An 18,989-nucleotide genomic window follows, 5' to 3' on the forward strand; every position below is an offset into this window, starting at 1 on the left:
ATGTATACAAAAGTGTGGATTAAGTACCAACAACTTTCTTTGGTTTTATTTATGACAGAACAGCTATAATATTTCATTATTGTAAGGAAGACAATACATCATGTTAGTTCCTTACATAGTTTTGCTGTGCCTCAGTTAAAATCCAAGATCCACTATTTATTTGTTTCTCAATTTCCTCATCAGTAAACAGTGGATAAAAATAATAATACTCATATGGTTGTGCAGATTAAAAAAATTAATGCAAGTAAAGCCTTTAGAATATTGCCTGGCATGTAGTAAGTACTCCAAATATGTTAAATACTTTTATTCTGAAGTCCCATAATATTTTCTGTGCCTTTCAAAATGCATGGATATTTCTGCTTTCTATTTTAATTATTTGTTTAAAGATTATATCAACTTTACTAAATCCCAAATAGAGAAGTTTCAATATCTGATTCATGTCTTCCACACAGTTTGTATCTACCACCATAATAATCTGTAATTTATCAAGTATGCAATAAACACTTGTGCATAGAAGGGATGTGTTTTAATGAGTGTTTGTAAGCTTTATTTAATTGGGAAAATTGATAACTTTGAAATTCCCCATGGCTTGGTTCTGAAATAAAATAATCATTTTGGTATAAGATGTAATACAAGCTGTAGAGTTTCAATTAGCCCTTGGAAAGCATGGCTATTTTCATAAAGTGTGAATGTTGCCTGAGAATGGAAATTTTAAAAACAGGAACTCAACTGAAAGTTAAGATTATAAAAGAGAAACAGGACTGAGAGAAAATTAATCAAATCACAGTTCTTTGTCATCAAGATGTTACATACTTGGTACAGACTAAGTACTCAGGATAGAGCATGGCAAAGAAACATTCAATTCCCAGGCTGTTCTCCCCGTGGTTAGATAACATGAAAGAAAAAAGAAAAGAAAGATACAAATTTTGCAAGTAAGATTGTATGAGAATCTTTGCATAAAGTACTAAAAAGAAGACGAGACTTACTATGGATTTGCTATGTGGCTGTGGGGAGCTGGTTCTCCCTTCCTCATATGTTAGGAGCAACACTTTTTTTTTTTTTTATGGTACGTGGGCCTCTCACTGTTGTGGCCGGTCCCGTTGCGGAGCACAGGCTCCGGACACGCAGGCTCAGCGGCCATGGCTTACAGTCCCAGTCGCTCCGCGGCATGTGAGATCTTCCCGGACCAGGGCACAAACCCGCGTCCCCTGCATCAGCAGGCGGGCTCCCAACCACTGCGCCACCAGGGAAGCCCAGGGAAACACATTTTTTAAAGTGCTTTTAGACAAGAAAATCTGTTAGGCTCTTTACAAACCTAATAAACTTTAATTATCATCATTGTGTTTTCTTTCATTGGAGATGGACTGCTTTTAAATTATTTTCAATTATTGCATAACCATTAGACTATGTGGACAAGCAAGTAAATGCACTTGCTAGATGTTTAAAAGAAAAAACTTAGCTTAGATTCTATTATTTGTGCATGACAAGGAACAATGTTCATGAGTTAGAGTTATAAGGACTTTGCCATATATTTCCATATTGCTTGAAGACATTGCTTGGTGGCTAAGAAGTTTTTTAAGGAGTTGATGAGCTTGAAAAAAATGTTTTTGACTAATTCAAATGGATCTAAAAGTGTGATACCCTGAGATTACTAAATGTTCAGCTGGCAACATCCTAGCCCAGAATTCACACTCTGGTCAAAAAAGGTGAAGGACTAGGAGTTAAAGCTTTTATGTGTGGTGTGTCTTTCCTTTTCTTTAAATGTGTATTTTCTTTGTATTGCTTAGTTAGTTTGCTGATAGTCAAAGAATTAGCTAATGTCTTTTTATTTGCGGTGGGCTGAAAAAAGTTATTTTAATTTTTTCCAACAATGTAGAAGAAGCATCATTTCTCTTCTATTGAAATGCATTTACAAAGTCAATTTCCCAAATTCAAAAGTGAAGGCATGCAAGAATAGAGAATAAAGTTTGTTAGTCCACAGATAGGAGATACCTTTAAAAAATAAAATAAAATCTCTGTAGGACTTCCCAACCTGCTGTGCTTTATTTTAGATTCTAGAGCCATCATTAAGAAAAACATCCTTTTTCTTTTGTCTGTGCCCCATATGGGTATTCATTCTCCTCTAAGCAACTGTGAGCAATCAGGTCCCCCAACTGAAACCCTTTTGAAATTTCTGGGTCTTCAGTGTCTTTGTAAATATGCTAAGTTATTCTCCTTCCTCCCTGCCACCAATGAGCAGACTTAATCGAGATAATATGCAAAGTGTTATTCCCCTACTATTTACACCTCTCCAAAAAGGGAGAATTATTTTCAAGTAAAGAAACCTAAGGTAAAGGTGAAGGGGGTGAAGAATCACCCAGTGATTGTGTAGCCCATTAAGACGTGCTGCCCTAGCCCAATTCTCATTTTGATATATTTAAGTTTGGAAATAACAGTATTAAATTAGCAAAGACAAGCAATAAACAAAACCCTGGAGATGAATTAGCCATTGTCTCTGGTCCATTAATCTCCTCTTCATTTTCTAGAGAATTGTGGCTCACCCGGACCCGAAGATCAAATAAAATGCTTAATTGGGAAAATCCTAAACAAGTGTGTCCTGGGGAGCTTGAATTTATTTGTCACCCGCTCAAACAACTGTGTTGTTTATATAAGTCTTTAAAACCCTGATACTTTTCCTCTACTATATCTTAATCCCTGGTTCTTTATGCTCAGGAGGGCAATTTAGAGTTGTTTTCAATTAACTAGAATGGAGAGGGGCACTTATTCCAAAAACAGATAGCTGTGTTGTGAGTATTTTGCCAAACATACTGAGTGGTTTAGATCTAAGCATCAGGTTTGGGACATGCTTTGGAATCTCCTTGAAGATAATATCTGCACTTTGGTGCTTTTAATATCAGTAATACATGTTTGAATATAGTCACAATTAAGGACATAGTATAGCAAGGAAGGTTGAGATGTTAAGGCTAAACACAAATGTGAAGTAAAGAGCGGAGATAATTATCTAGAACAGCAATCCCTATCAGGCAATACTTTCATTTTTAAAATGCAGATAATATGCAGATAATTGAGGTCAAACTTTTTATTTAATACAGCAAAATAGAATGAAAATCAGTGTGATGAATCTTGTTCACACGGGGTGGGGCAATAATTTTCACAGCCTAAAAACACACAAATACTTTATGTTATATAGAAAAAGCCAAAGAGCAGGAAACTGTAAATCAACTAACTGGAAGGGAAATGACTACACACACTATTAATATTTACTCTGTCTCAACTATAGTTTAAATGCAGAACTTACGATGCATAGTATTTTATAAGAATTATGTCAATTAATCCTCAGGGTGAATCAGAAGCAGGTTAATATTATTAGCTCTGTTATCTAGATTAACAAACGGCGCTTCTAGAAGTTAGAGATTCACTCAAGACTGGTCAAATGGTAGGACCAGAATTTGCTCTCAAATCCGTTTGCTTCTTTTTTTTTTTTTCTGCTTTTAACAAATTTAATCAGTTATACATATACATATGTTCCCATATCCCCTCCCTTTTGAGTCTCCCTCCCACCCTCCCTATCCCGCCCCTCCAGGCGGTCACAAAGCACCTAGCTGATCTCCCTGTGCTATGTGGCTGCTTCCCACTAGCTATCTACCTTACGTTTGGTAGTGTATATATGTCCATGCCGCTCTTTCGCTTTGTCACAGCTTACCCTTCCCCCTCCCCATATCCTCAAGTCCATTCTCTAGTAGGTCTGTGTCTTTATTCCTGTCTTACCCCTATGTTCTTCATGACATTTTTTCCCTTAAATTCCATATATATGTGTCAGCATACAGTATTTGTCTTTCTCTTTCTGACTTACTTCACTCTGTATGACAGACTCTAGGTCCATCCACCTCATTACAAATAGCTCAATTTCGTTTCTTTTTATGGCTGAGTAATATTCCATTGTATATATGTGCCACATCTTCTTTATCCATTCATCCGATGATGGACACTTAGGTTGTTTCCATCTCCAGGCTATTGTAAATAGGGCTGCTATGAACATTTTGGTACATGACTCTTTTTGAATTATGGTTTTCTCAGGGTATATGCCCAGTAGTGGGATTCCTGGGTCATATGGTAGTTCTATTTGTAGTTTTTTAAGGAACCTCCATACCGTTCTCCATAGTGGCTGTATCAATTCACATTCCCACCAGCAGTGCAAGAGGGTTCCCTTTTTTCCACACCCTCTCCAGCATTTATTGTTTCTAGATTTTTTGATGATGGCCATTCTGACTGGTGTGAGATAATATCTCATTGTAGTTTTGATTTGCATTTCTCTAATGAGTAAAGATGTTGAGCATCCTTTCATGTGTTTGTTGGCAGTCTGTATATCTTCTGTGGAGAAATGTCTATTTAGGTCTTCTGCCCATTTTTGGATTGGGTTGTTTGTTTTTTTGTTATTGAGCTGCATGAGCTGCTTATACATTTTGGAGATTAATCCTTTGTCAGTTGCTTCATTTGCAAATATTTTCTCCCATTCTGAGGGTTGTCTTTTGGTCTTGTTTATGGTTTCCTTTGCTGTGCAAAAGCTTTTAAGATTCATTAGGTCCCATGTGTTTATTTTTGTCTTTATTTCCATTTCTCTAGGAGGTGGGTCAAAAAGGATCTTGCTGTGATTTATGTCATAGAGTGTTCTGCCTATGTTTTCCTCTAAGAGTTTGATAGTGTCTGGCCTTACATTTAGGTCTTTAATCCATTTTGAGTTTATTTTTGTGTATGGTGTTAGGGAGTGACCTAATCTCATACTTTTACATGTCCCTGTCCAGTTTTCCCAGCACCACTTATTAAAGAGACTGTCCTTTCTCCACTGTACATTCCTGCCTCCTTTATCAAAGATGAGGTGACCATATGTGCGTGGGTTTATCTCTGGGCTTTCTATCCTGTTCCATTGATCTATCTTTCTGTTTTTGTGCCAGTACCATACTGTCTTGATTACTGTAGCTTTGTAGTATACTCTGAAGTCAGGGAGCATGATTCCTCCAGCTCCGTTATTCGTTCTCAAGATTGCTTTGGCTATTTGGGGTCTTTTGTGTTTCCATACAAATTGTGAAATTTTTTGTTCTACTTCTGTGAAAAATGCCAGTGGTAGTTTGATGGGGATTGCATTGAATCTGTAGATTGCTTTGGGTAGTAGAGTCATTTTCACAATGTTGATTCTTCCAATCCAAGAACATGGTATATCTCTCCATCTATTTGTATCATCTTTAATTTCTTTCATCAGTGTCTTATAATTTTCTGCATACAGGTCTTTTGTCTCCTTAGGTAGGTTTATTCCTAGATATTTTATTCTTTTTGTTGCAATGGTAAATGGGAGTGTTTTCTTGATTTCACTTTCAGATTTTTCATCACTAGTGTACAGGAATGCCAGAGATTTCTGTGCATTAATTTTGTATCCTGCTACGTTACCGAATTCATTGATTAGTTCTAGTAGTTTTCTGGTAGCATCTTTAGGATTCTCTATGTATAGTATCATGTCATCTGCAAACAGTGACAGCTTTACTTCTTCTTTTCCAATTTGGATTCCTTTTATTTCCTTTTCTTCTCTGATTGCTGTGGCTAACACTTCCAAAACTATGTTGAATAAGAGTGGTGAGAGTGGGCAACCTTGTCTTGTTCCTAATCTTAGTGGAAATGCTTTCAGTTTTTCACCATTGAGGACGATGTTGGCTGTGGCTTTGTCATATATGGCCTTTATTATGTTGAGGAAAGTTCCCTCTATGCCTACTTTCTGCAGGGTTTTTATCATAAATGGGTGTTGAATTTTGTCAAAAGCTTTCTCTGCATCTATTGAGATGATCATATGGTTTTTCTCCTTCAATTTGTTAATATGGTGTATCACATTGATTGATTTGCGTATATTGAAGAATCCTTGCATTCCTGGAATAAACCCCACTTGATCATGGTGTATGATCCTTTTAATGTGCTGTTGGATTCTGTTTGCTAGTACTTTGTTGAGGATTTTTGCATCTATGTTCATCAGTGATATTGGCCTGTAGTTTTCTTTCTTTGTGATATCCTTGTCTGGTTTTGGTATCAAGGTGATGGTGGCCTCGTAGAATGAGTTTGGGAGTGTTCCTCCCTCTGCTTTATATTGGAAGAGTTTGAGAAGGATAAGTGTTAGCTCTTCTCTAAATGTTTGATAGAATTCGCCTGTGAAGCCATCTGGTCCTGGGCTTTTGTTTGTTGGCAGATTTTTAATCACAGTTTCAATTTCAGTGCTTGTGATTGGTCTGTTCATATTTTCTATTTCTTCCTGATTCAGTCTTGGCAGGTTGTGCATTTCTAAGAATTTATCCATTTCTTGTAGGTTGTCCATTTTATTGGCATAGAGTTGCTTGTAGTAATCTCTCATGATCTTTTGTATTTCTGCAGTGTCAGTTGTTACTTCTCCTTTTTCATTTCTAATTCTATTGATTTGGGTCTTCTCCCTTTTTTTCTTGATGAGTCTGGCTAATGGTTTATCAATTTTGTTTATCTTCTCAAAGAACCAGCTTTTAGTTTTATTGATCTTTGCTATCGTTTCCTTTATTTCTTTTTCATTTATTTCTGATCTGATTTTTATGATTTCTTTCCTTCTGCTAACTTTGGGGTTTTTTTGTTCTTCTTTCTCTAATTGCTTTAGGTGCAAGGTTAGGTTGTTTATTTGAGATGTTTCCTGTTTCTTAAGGTAGGATTGTATTGCTATAAACTTCCATCTTAGAACTGCTTTTGCTACATCCCATAGATTTTGGGTCATCATGTCTCCATTGTCATTTGTTTCTAGGTATTTTTTGATTTCCTCTTTGATTTTGTCAGGGATCACTTCGTTATTGATCAGTGTATTCTTTAGCCTCCATGTGTTTGTATTTTTTACAGATAATTTCCTGTAATTTATATCTAGTCTCATAGCGTTGTGGTGGGAAAAGATACTTGATACAATTTCAATTTTGTTAAATTTACCAAGGCTTGATTTGTGACCCAGGATATGATCTATCCTGGAGAATGTTCCATGAGCACTTGAGAAAAATGTGTATTCTGTTGTTTTTGCATAGAATGTCCTATAAATATCAATTAAGTCCATCTTGTTTAATGTATCATTTAAAACTTGTGTTTCCTTATTTATTTTCATTTTGGATGATCTGTCCATTGGTGAAAGTGGGGTGTTAAAGTCCCCTAGTATGAATGTGTTACTGTTGATTTCCACTTCAATGGCTGTTAGTATTTGCCTTATTTATTGAGGTGCTCCTATGTTGGGTGCATAAATATTTACAACTGTTATATCTTCTTCTTGGATCGATCCCTTGATTATTATGTAGTGTCCTTCTTTGCCTCTTCTAATAGTCTTTATTTTAAAGTCTATTTTGTCTGATATGAGAATTGCTACTCTAGGTTTCTTTTGGTTTCCATTTGCATGGAATATCTTTTTCCATCCCCTTACTTTCAATCTGTATTTGTCTCTAGGTCTGAAGTGGGTCTCTTGTACACAGCATATATATGGGTCTTGTTTTTGTATCCATTCAGCCAATCTGTGTCTTTTGGTGGGAGCATTTAGTCCATTTACATTTAAGGTAATTATTGATATGTATTTTCCTATTCCCATTTTCTTAATCGTTTTGGGTTTGTTATTGTAGGTCTTTTCCTTCTGTTGTGTTTCTTGCCTAGAGAAGTTCCTTTAGCATTTGTTGTAAAGCTGGTTTGGTGGTGCTGAACTCTCTCCCCTTTTGCTTGTCTGTAACGATTTTAATTTCTCCATCAAATCTGAATGAGATCCTTGCTGGGTAGAGTAATCTTGGTTGCAGGTTTTTCTCCTTCTTCACTTTAAAAATGTCCTGCCAGTCCCTTCTGGCTTGCAGAGTTTCTGCTAAAAGATCAGCTGTTAACCTTATGGGGATTCCCTTGTGTGTTATTTGTTGTTTTTCCCTTGCTGCTTTTAATATGCCTTCTTTGTATTTAATTTTTGACAGTTTGATTAATATGTGTCTTGGCGTATTTCTTCTTGGATTTATCCTATATGGGACTCTCTGTGCTTCCTGGACTTGATTAGCTATTTCCTTTCCCATATTAGGGAACTTTTCAACTATAATCTCTTCAAATAATTTCTCAGTCCCTTTCTTTTTCTCCTCTTCTTCTGGAACCCCTGTAATTCCAATGTTGGTGCGTTTAATGTTGTCCCAGAGGTCTCTGAGACTGTCCTCAGTTCTTTTCATTCTTTTTTCTTTCTTCTGCTCTGCAGTAGTTATTTCCAATATTTTATCCTCCACGTCACTTATCCGTTCTTCTGCCTCAGTTATTCTGCTATTGATCCCATCTAGAGTATTTTTCATTTCATTTATTGTGTTGTTCATCGTTGCTTGTTTCATCTTTAGTTCTTCTAGGTCCTTTTAAATGTTTCTTTCATTTTGTCTGTTCTATTTCCAAGATTTTGGATTATCTTTACTATCATTATTCTGAATTCTTGTTCAGGTAAACTGCCTATTTCCTCTTCGTTTGTTAGGCCTGGTGGGTTTTTATCTTGCTCCTTCACCTGCTGTGTGTTTTTCTGTCTTTTCATTTTGCTTATTCTACTGTGTTTGGGGTCTCCTTTTTGCAGGCTGCAGGTTCGTAGTTCCCGTTGTTTTTGGTGTCTGTCTGCAGTGGCTAAGGTTGGTTCAGTGGGTTGTGTAGGCTTCCTGGTGGATGGGACTAGTGCCTGTGTTCTGGTGGATGAGGCTGGATCTTGTCTTTCTGGTGGGCAGGTCCACGTCTGGTGGTGTGTTTTGGGGTGTCTGTGGACTTCTTATGATTTTAGGCAGCCTCTCTGCTAATGGGTGGGGTTGTGTTCCTGTCTTGCTAGTTGTTTGGCATAGGGTGTCCAGCGCTGTAGCTTGCTGGTCGTTGAGTGAAGGTGGGTGCTGGTGTTGAGATGGAGATCTCTGGGAGATTTTCGCCATTTCATATTATGTGGAGCTGGGAAGTCTCTCTTTTTTTTTTTTTTTCCTTTTTCTGCTGTACGCGGGCCTCTCACTGTTGTGGCCTCTCCCATTGCAGAGCACAGGCTCCGGATGCACAGGCTCAGTGGCCATGGCTCATGGGCCCAGCCGCTCCGCGGCACATGGGATCTTCCCAGACCAGGGCACAAACCCGTGTCCCCTGCCTCGGCAGGCGGACTCAACCACTGCGCCACCAGGGAAGCCCTGGGAGGTCTCTTGTGGACCAGTGTCCTGAAGTTGGCTCTCCCACCTCAGAGGCACAGCACTGACTCCTGGCTGCAGCACCAAGAGCCTTTCATCCGCATGCTCAGAATAAAAGGGAGAAAAAGTAGAAAGAAAGAATTAGTAGAAGAAGAAAGAAAGGAAGGAAGGAAGGAAAGAAGGAAGGAAAAAAGAATGAAAGAAAGAAGATGAAGTAAAATAAAATAAAGTAAGATAAAATAAAATAACGTTATTAAAATAAAAAATAATCATTAAGAAAAAAAAAATTAAAGGATGGATAGAACCCTAGGACAAATGGTGGAAGTAAAGGCATACAGACAAAATCTCACACAGAAGCATACACATACACACTCACAAAAAGTGGAGGGTGTCTGCTCTTCGCTCAGACAGGATGGGGTTAAAGGAGCAGCTGTTTCGGGGACTCTGGCTCATTCAGGCCGGGGGGAGGGAGGGGCACGGAGTGCGGGGCGAGCCTGCTGTGGCAGAGGCTGGCGTGACGTTGCACCAGCCTGAGGCGCGCCATGCGTTCTCTCGGGGAAGTTGTCCCAGGATCCCGGGACCCTGGCAGTAGCGGGTTGCACAGGCTCCCCGGCAGGGAGGTTTAGAGAGTGACCTGTGCTCGCACACAGGCCTCTTGGTGGCGGCAGCATTTCCAGCGTCCCACGCCCGTCTCTGGGGTCCGCGCTTTTAGCCGCGGCTCGCGCCGATCTCTGGAGCTTCCTTAAGCAGCGCTCTTAATCCCCTCTCCTCGCGCACCAGGAAACAAAGAGGGAAGAAAAAGTCTCTTGCCTCTTCGGCAGGTCCAGACTTTCCCCCGGACTCCCTCCCGGCCAGCCGTGGCGCACTAACGCCCTTCAGGCTGTGTTCACGCCGCCATCCCCAGTCCTCTCCCTGTGCTCCAAGCGAAGCCCGAGCCTCAGCTCCCAGCCCCGCCGGCCCCGGCGGGTGAGCAGACAAGCCTCTCGGGCTGGTAAGTGCCGGTCGGCACCCATCCTCTGTGCGGGAATCTCTCCGCTTTGCCCTCCGCACCCCTGTTGCTGTGCTCTCCTTCGTGACCCCGGAGCTTCCCCCCTTCGCCACCCACAGTCTCCGCCCGCGAAGGGGCTTCTTAGTGTGTGGAAACCTTTCCTCCTTCACAGCTCCTTCCCAGAGGTGCAGGTCCCTATCCTTTTGTCTCTGTTTAGTCTTTTTTCTCTTGCCCCACCCTGGTACGTGGGGAGTTTCTTGCCTTTTGGGACGTGTGAGGTCTTCTCTCTGAAGGTTTTTTTGTGGATGAGATTAATCACTTAAATTAGTGGGCTTTGAGTAAAGCAGATTATCTTAAAAATGGGAGGGGAGGACACTCATCCCATCAGTTGAAGGCTTTAATAGCACAAAGACCAACCTCCCTCAAGCAAGAAAGAATTCTGCCAGTAGATTCCCTTTGAACTGCAACTCTTCCCTGGGCCTCCAGCCTGCTGGCCTAACCTGTTAATTTTCAATTTGCCAAGCCTCCACAACTGCATGAGCCAATTCCTTAAAATCAGTCTCAATATCTATATCTATATCTACATATCTGTATCTACATATATATACACACATACACACACACACACAAACACACATCCTGCTGGTTGTTGTTCTGGAGAGCCCCGACTAGTACACTAGGTTATTGGAAATATGGGACACATACCTCTTTGGATACTTAGTTAAAAACTAGTAACAAGGATATAAGAATATAGCATGGGTAGACAAATCACTGGAAGAGTTATGAGAATGAGAGAGTGCGTAGGTAGACTTAAGCAGTGGGTAGGACTTGAATTGCGCAGGGAGGACAGAGGAAGATCAATAGTCCAGGTAAGGCAGGAGCAGCGGTGCAGAGGGAGACGTAAGTGTTCAATGATGACAAGGCAGTGAGTAGACCATCCTGAATGAAGCAGAAGTTTTTGGTGATAAACACTCACATCCATCCCTGAGTCAGGAGGTGATCAGAATCCAGAGCTCTCTTGCTCTGTGTTCCACAGAAGGAAGACATTGTGTGTGTGAAACCGGGGTGTGTGGCAACCTCACAGGAAAGGCGTTATGAATTATTCAGAAAGAGAAAATTAAAGAATGAGTCCTATAAGATGGTCTAGTTCTATGTGGAGTTTTTTCACCTCACAGGGGTATACAGAATAAGATGAGTAGAGCAAAAAGAAAGTGAAATAACCCATCAGCCAAACATAGCCAGAGAAATAGTTCTGGGACTCACAGCATGTGCACCTGATGCGAGAGGGGCTCCTGAAGGAGGGATAAAGCAAGATTTCCACCTGTGAGAGGGAGCCCTGTTGCCAGAGTCTTTTACTGCTCTTTCTGCAACTAGGCTAATCTTTTGCGTTGTTTCTTTCTTGCTCTCAGGAAAAGAACTTAGAGAGAATTCTACTGTAGTTAATGTCCGGGAAAAGTTATTTCTTTTATGTGCACTGTGGTGCTTGCTGCCATAAAGGCAGTGATTTAGCCACCTCTGAAGTCGCTGTTCTGATTTGTCACTCAGTGGGCTCAGTTTACAGAGGCGAAGAACCGAGCTGTCCCTCATGGGGAGGTGGAGAGCGCATTTCCTACTGGCTGCTCTAGGCGGGAGTTCATTTGTTCCAGGGGTCCCAAGTGCTCTAAACAACAGATTAGAGAGTTTATACAAGTGGCATTTAACTCTCGGCATTAATTAAAAGTGGCGTGCTGCATCATTTGGGCAAGTATGGGTAGAACTGAGGTGTAGATAGTTCTGGAGAGCAGGCTGTGAAAATCTTTCTGAAACTTTTTCACGTGTTCATGATGTAAAAGTTTATTTTCGTGACACTGATATAATTTGGGAGCAAAAGAAATAGCATCTCTTAAAATAATTGAGTAGCATCTCGCATTCAGTTGCTGAGGAGGTAAGAGGAAGTAGTGAGTGTTTACCATTATTCTGCTTACTCAAAATGTATATTAAATTCATAAAATATACAGGCACCAGGTTCAGCAGTCTACCTGCCTTACTTTATTGTTACCTTACAACAACTGTGTATTTATTGTTTAATGAATTTTACTGAGCACTTACTTTATGTCGGTTGCTGGGAACAGCTGGGGACAAAAAGATGAAATTCCTGCTCTCTTGGAGTTTACATTCCAGTCACTTAGAGAGACAATAATCAAAAGTAGAATGTAAGTTCTACAAAGGCAGGGGTTTGTGGGCTTTTCTTTTTAATCTACTTTTAAGGCTACATCAACTATAACAGTACCTGACACATATATATACTCAATGATATTTGTTAAATGTTTGAAAGGTGAGAAGAGTGAAAATTAGAGAGATTGGGTTGCTTGTTCATGGACCTCTATGCCTATAAAATACACATGCCTTCTAGATATTATTTCTTTTCTTAATATTCTGCTGAAACATTTGTCTCCAAATGAGGAAAATTATAGTTTTATGGCTCAAGCCTTTCCCCATATGTTCATTTGCCTGAATTTTGAGATTTTTCTTTTGTTAATTTTGTTACTTTGGGTATCACTATCTTACATTTCCATTGAAACCATCACTTCGAGCTGGTTAAGAAAATTCTAACACCAAAAACAAATTCTGAAGCACTGTCTATGTAACACACATTCTCTTAGGTGTAGGAGATAGAAAAAGTAAACAATCAAAACAGAGTCCTTGCATCTGCTAGAGTAGGGGAGATAGGAAAAAAAAAACAGGAAAAATGGATAAATATATATAATAAATGACATATTAACAAGTTTGATGAAGCAAACAAAACAGGGAAATGTGATCGCAAGACAAGAGGAAGCTGATGGTCAGGGAGGACCTCTCTGAAGTGGTAACATTTGAATTGAGATGAGACTTGAATGATGAAAAAGAGCCAGCTGTGAAAGGACATTTTGGAGAAGTGTCAGAAGAAGGAACAGTGAGGGAAAGGAAAGAGCTTCACTTTTAAGCTGACAGACATATTGCCATTTTGGAAGGGGCACAGTTGGTATATGTAGGTAAACCGAACTACCCAGATAGATGAGAAAGCAATTTGGATTTTATTTTAATTGAAATTGGAAGGCTTTACATGGCTCCGTGTTGGTGAGTGAAAAATCACTCTGGCTGCCATTAGGATGGACAGAGAGTGTCAAAATTGCCATCAGGATGACAACCAGTTAGAAGGTTGTTTTAGTAATTTCAGGCAAGAGTTAGTGGTAGAACTAAAGAGATACAGTCAGAGAAGAGTATATTTTGAAGATACATTAGGCAGAATTATTGGTGGGTTGGATATAAATAGGGTGTGAAGAAAGTAATCAAAGACAACTCTAGGTTTGTGGCTGAGTAACAGGTTGGGAGCTGATTCAGTAACAATTCAGTAACAAAGACTTGAGAATGGGATGGTATATAATCATGAGCAAAAAGAATCAATAGTTCTGTTTGACTAAGTTTTCAATGACATTAATGCCAAATGAAGATTTATATTGCAAATTTATATTGCAAAGTAAGGAATAAGCATTACATTTATGGAGATGATATGATATGAATCTGGAAGCAGAAGTGATTTTAGAGAGAAAAATGTCAAAGTCCTCAATGTAGAGACTGAATGAGATCACTTTGAGGGAGGGTGCAGATTATAGATGGAGGTAGTGAGCGTAGAAGAAGGAGTCCATCAATGTTTCAGTGTTTAAAACAGGCACAAAAGTCAAGGATCCAGAAATAGAAACTGGGGGAGTCCTGACAAACCAGTTATGAAAGGAAACTATTACAATAAAAAAGAGTGGCATTAGAAAATGTCAGCAGGATTTTTCAATTTTAACAGAAGGAAAAATATGTAGAACTATCAGGTAGGTTAAGGTAATTAGTAAAGCAAAAAATGAAGTATTGGATAGATTTTCTGTATGAGATTTATGGCTAGGTCATTTGTTGCCTAGGAGTCAGTTATAGAATTATGCCAGATTAGAGGAGAGAGTGTAAAATAGTCATGATAAAGAATGAGAAGTACCCAGGATATATTATAGGACTGAAACAGGAGGGAAGAGGGCAGGGCACAACCTTTAAAAGAATGACATAGCCATGGGACATGACAAAAACTGGTTAGAACCAACTAGGTCCAAGATGGCAGAAGATTTGGCTTCTGGTGTACCTTAAGCCTTATTATACACTCATTGTAACACATCAGCATGCTAAATGACACACTCATCAGTGCCATGACAGTTCTGGAGCTAACCATAAAAGGCCAAAAAGTGGGCGGTAGCCCAGTTCTTGGAAATCCCCACCCCTTCCCCCAAATAGTTGGAATAATCCTCTTATGCATTAGCCAATGAAATTACCCAGCCCATAGAAACTAACCACACCATATTTTGGCACCTGTCACCTTCTGAGATGGTCCATACTCTGTGGAGTGTGTTTCTCTCTAAATAAATCCACTTCTTACCTATCACTTTGTCTCTCACTGAATTCTTTCTGCTATGAGACATCAAGAACCTGAGCTTCATTAAGTCTTGAGACTAGGTGTGTGATCTCAGTTAAAAGACCATGGGTTCAGCAAAGGAAACCATAAACAAGACAAAAAGACAACCCTCATAATGGGAGAAATATTTGCAAATGAAGCAAGTGACAAAGGACTAATCTCCAAATATACAACCAGCTCATGCAGCTCAATATCAAAAAAACAAACAACCCAATCCAAAAATGGGCAAAAGACCTAAGCAGACATTTCTCCAAAAAAGATATACAGATTGCAACAAACACATGAAAGAATGCTCAACATCACTAATCATTAGAGAAATGCAAATCAAAACTACAATGAGGTATCACCTCACACCAGTCAGAATGGCCATCATCAAAAAATCTACAAACAATAAATGCTGGAGAGGGTGTGGAGAAAAGGGAACCCTCTTGCACTCTTGGCGGGCATGTAAATTGATACAGCCACTATGGAGAACAGTATGGAGGTTCCTTAAAAATTAAAAATAGAACTACCATACGACCCAGCAATCCCACTACTGGGCATATACCCTGAGAAAACCATAATTCAAAAAGAGTCATGTACCACAATGTTCACTGCAGCACTATTGACAATAGCCAGGACATGGAAGCAACCTAAGTGTCCATCAACAGATGAATGGATAAAGAAGATGTGGCACATATATACAATGGAATATTAGTCAGCCATAAAAAGAAACGAAATTGAGTTATTTGTAGTGAGGTGGATGGACATAGAGTCTGTCACACAGAGTGAAGTAAGTCAGAAGGAGAAAAACAAATACTGTATGCTAACACATATGTATGGAATCTAAAAAAAAAAAAAGAAAAAAAGAAATGGTTCTGACGAACGTAGGGGCAGGACAGGAATAAAGATTCAGACGTAGAGAATGGACTTGAGGACACGGGGAGGGGGAAGGGTAAGCTGGGACAAAGTGAGAGAGTGGCATGGACATATATACACTACCAAATGTAAAATAGCTAGCTAGGGGGAAGCAGCTGCATAGCACAGGGAGACCAGCTCTGTGCTTTGTGACCACCTAGAGGGGTGGGATAGGGAGGGTGGGAGGGAGACACAAGAGGGAAGGGATATGGGGATATATGTATATGCATAGCTGATTCACTTTGTTATACAGTAGAAACTAACACAACAATGTAAAGCAATTATACTCCAATAAAGATTTTTTAAAAAAGAAAAACGACCGTGGGTTCAAGTCCCAATCTGGGTTACACGGTTTCAGCACAATGAAAGTGTGGATGTCCATTTGAGTTTTTCAGTCATAAATTTGAAGGAAGACCTATCAGAATAATTTTTTTTTTCAATTTCCTAAGGCTATATTCAGTATCTTGAGCACAGAAATAGATTTTTATAATTTAATCTAAGTTGGGGATTTTCTAGGTATATACAGTGGAGGGAAATAAGGGTTGAGTTGGTTAAGCATGCTTGTGAAAGAGTGGATAAAATGCTAGACCTTGGAGCCAGTATAGATAGGAGAGAAGTATAAATAAGAATAGGTAGTTGGATAGTGAAGAAGTGGATTCCACTTCTCACAAAAGGAGATCATTTCTGGACTAGGAATACTAGTGTAAGTGATCTGAAAGGAGAGGAGGGTAATGGAATGTTAGAAACCCATACCCGTACTTGTAGCTGATGTGTGTTATTGGTGAATCCTAGGTCTAGTATCTGATCGTGTGAGTGGCACGGTATGGTTGAACTGAAGAAAAGGATCAGTGGAGATAAGGAGATCAAGGAAGTTGGAATTCAGGGTGTTGTGATTATGACAGGAGTCATGGAGGAAAGGAAGGTAGTGAGAGAGCTGCTGAATGAATCAGGAATTATGTTGCAGGGCTTAATACAAGGAAGAGAAACTGGTAGTTTCAAGAAAGAGAAAACCTAGGAGAGGTAAAGAGTTGTCAAAACATGATGACACATATATCAGAGAAAACAAAATTATTGAAGGCTGAGGAGAGAAATAGTTTGAAAGGGACAATGGTGGATAACTACCCAAGATAGTCCTACTTTATGTCTATTATCTTGGTATGATTTTTAGTACCTCTCTTTATTTTTAAAAATATTCTAATTTTAAATGGTCACCTAATAAAAAGATATTCCTCTTATCTCCCTGAACTACATGATGTATGGATAAGGAAAAAAACCCCACCTTTACCTAAAGGGTATGTAAGGTCCCTCTCCTCAGGGGACAGTCACATTTCTGTCAAAACCAGAAGGTAAAGAAACTATTTAGAGAACAGGTTGAGAATGATAATATCTTGAGAGCTTCAAAAACATAGCCAAGAGCCTTGGGAGCTGGAGAATAAATGGCTGGTGAGGTCATATTAGGGGGTGCATAGAACGGGGTGAAGGGGATCTCTGAGGTTGGATTCTTGATGGTGAGTGGTCAGAGAAGAAGATAATTAAACACCTCAGGGTGGTGGCTGGTTTCGTGCAAAAATGTAGACTTTTTGGCAAGTAGGATTATGCAGTGATTAGAGACAGTGAATATGTTGGTGTCTAATCATGCTTTTGGAAAGGGGCTATGTCAGAGGAACAATGGATAGAGACCTAAATTCTGTTACTTGAGTCACACCATAGCACGGAGCTAAAGCCCATCACTGAATTATCCTCTTGATTGATTCATTTGTTCAATAAATAACCAGTTATGGATTGCTGTGTTGAATCATGGCAATATATATTCCTAGATAGAGTAAATTCTTCAAGAGTATGATCAAAAGGTGAAAGCTTACCATAAGAAAAATTAAAAGATAAATATCATAAAACATTATTTCATATTGTTAATATCATTATGTTAATGACTGCCATTTATTGAATGCCTACTGTAGCCTAGGACTGTGTAAACAATAAGTCCCTATTTATTTAATCCTGTCAACAATGTCATAGAGTAGACATTTATTATCCATCTTTTACAAATGAGGGGTTAGGAAGTAATTTGCTCAGTGTCACTCAGTTTGACACACACTCGAAACACAAAGTGCTCTGTTCAGAAAGGTGGGCTGTTTCTATTAGCAGAGAATATCAGGGAAGGTCTTTAGTAGATAATGGCCTTTGAGTTAGGCCTTGGAATACAGGATATATTTGGAATGGGAAAGGGGCAACACAACCAAAGATCAAGGTGATTTTCAGGGGGCATTTATATGAAACAATAAAATAATTAATTTGGCTGGATGTAAGAGGGTGAAAAGCATCAGTGAGAATAAGACAAACACATATTAAGGCCAAAATGCACGTCAATATATGCATTTAACATAAAAATCCCTTCTAGGAAATAAGAAAAATGAAGTAATTCATGAACTGTTTAGCAACATAGCATTTTTAGAAATCCTAATCTATGTTTGTTTATTTTTTTCCCTCAGCTGCTATTTCTACCCTTTTCTATTCCCTGCTTTCAAGCAGTTGGCTCTGTTTCTGATTTCAAAATTTTAAGTCCTAGAGTAGTGTAGAGAAATAGTTTGGGGAATGGATAATGTGTTTCATTCAGTTATGAAAGGACAATAACTTTTCCTGGACAAAGAATAAATGCCTCCCAAGCTGTGTGGAGGAAAGTAGGAGGGACAAGGAGAGGAGGCATGCACGTGGGACTGACAGCTGTGTCGGGGACATGCCACGATGCCAAAGACGAAATCCTATCACTGTCAGAGGGTCCATGGGCAGACCGTTCTGGCAGAGGATCGGGGCAGCCTAAAAGGAAGAGTCAAATGTGGCCAAACAAATAAAGAAATACTAGATAGGGGGGGAACATGTGGACCTAAAAGGTTATGTTGGCTTTGAGGTTGGCCCCTGTGACATAGCATGGGGTGATAAAGGACTCAAGATGTAGGTGCCTTCTAAATACCCTCTGCAAGCCCAAGTAGCTTAAATAGAGGCCTTGGATAGAGGTAGTGAGGAGGGGAGGAAGGGATGAACCTCTAGAAAGACTGATATTCAAGTTTCTTACATGTCTAGTGTGATGGGCAGGGGGCTTGAACATAAATTAAGCTATAGAAAATAAAGCTATAGAAAATAAAGATCTATTTCTTAAACATCTGAATGTGTGAACTGATTCATATCAACGGTTTCTAATTTTTCAGGCTGTATTACTTAGGCTAGGCTAGTATATGATGCGGCAAGAAATAAACCCAGAAATCTCAGTGGCTTAACATAATAAACATATAATTTTCTCTCCGATTAGGCTGGGATGTGGCTGAGCAGCCCTTCTCCCTCTTGTAGTCACACCCCTAGAAACATGAAAAACGGGAGCTTCCCTCTTTCCTTGCTACTGAAGGGAAGAAGTCAATGGGGAAAGCACGCTAGTTCTTAATTGCCCCAGCCTGGAAGCCTC

This window comes from Mesoplodon bidens (assembly GCF_964165515.1).
Source record: "Mesoplodon bidens genome assembly, chromosome: 6".
Lineage (NCBI taxonomy): Eukaryota > Metazoa > Chordata > Mammalia > Artiodactyla > Ziphiidae > Mesoplodon > Mesoplodon bidens.